Source organism: Arachis hypogaea, chromosome 3 (genome assembly GCF_003086295.3).
Source record: "Arachis hypogaea cultivar Tifrunner chromosome 3, arahy.Tifrunner.gnm2.J5K5, whole genome shotgun sequence".
NCBI classification, from domain to species: Eukaryota; Viridiplantae; Streptophyta; class Magnoliopsida; order Fabales; family Fabaceae; genus Arachis; species Arachis hypogaea.
In genome coordinates, this window is record NC_092038.1 from 86,161,179 (window position 1) to 86,162,192 (window position 1,014).

Sequence of the window (1,014 nt, forward strand, 5' to 3'; positions counted from 1 at the left end):
TTTCAGTCATGAAACTTTGAATGGTTTTGATTAGATCAGAGACCATGGTTGCTAAGTCAGTGGTATTCTGCTTAGAACTCTCTGTCTGTTGCTGAGAAGATGATGGAAAAGGCTTGCTATTGCTAAACCTGTTTCTTCCACCATTATTATTGTTGAAACCTTGTTGAGGTCTCTGTTGATCCTTCCATGAGAGATTTGGATGATTTCTCCATGAAGGATTATAGGTGTTTCCATAGGATTCTCCCATGTAATTCACCTCTTCCATTGAAGGGTTCTCAGGATCATAAGCTTCTTCCTCAGATGAAGCCTCCTTAGTACTGCTTGGTGCATTTTGCATTCCAGACAGACTTTGAGAAATCATATTGACTTGTTGAGTCAATATTTTGTTCTGAGCCAATGTGGCATTCAGAGTGTCAATCTCAAGAACTCCTTTCTTCTGACTAGTCCCATTGTTCACAGGATTTCTTTCAGAAGTGTACATGAATTGGTTATTTGCAACCATTTCAATCAGCTCTTGAGCTTCTGTAGGCGTCTTCTTCAGATGAAGAGATCCTCCAGCAGAGCTATCCAAAGACATTTTGGATAGTTCAGAGAGACCATCATAGAAAATACCTATGATGCTCCATTCAGAAAGCATATCAGAAGGACACTTTCTGATTAATTGTTTGTATCTTTCCCAAGCTTCATAGAGGGATTCTCCTTCCTTCTGTCTGAAGGTTTGGACTTCCACTCTAAGCTTACTCAATTTTTGAGGTGGAAAGAACTTTGCCAAGAAGGCATTGACTAGCTTTTCCCAAGAGTCCAGGCTTTCTTTAGGTTGTGAGTCCAACCATGTCCTAGCTCTGTCTCTTACAGCAAAAGGGAATAGCATAAGTCTGTAGACCTCAGGGTCAACCCCATTAGTCTTGACAGTGTCACAGATTTGCAAGAATTCAGCTAAAAACTGATGAGGATCTTCTAATGGAAGTCCATGGAACTTGCAATTCTGTTGCATTAGAGAAACTAATTGAGGCT

General features: G+C 40.3%; 1 non-coding gene across 1 annotated transcript; it reads left to right on the forward strand.

The window, feature by feature from the left end:
* The first annotated feature begins 631 nt into the window (after positions 1-631).
* On the forward strand, positions 632-739 carry LOC112793862 (small nucleolar RNA R71). Its single transcript, XR_003198553.1, has one exon. It is a non-coding gene; the product is annotated as a small nucleolar RNA R71 (small nucleolar RNA).
* Positions 740-1,014: the final 275 nt, after the last annotated feature.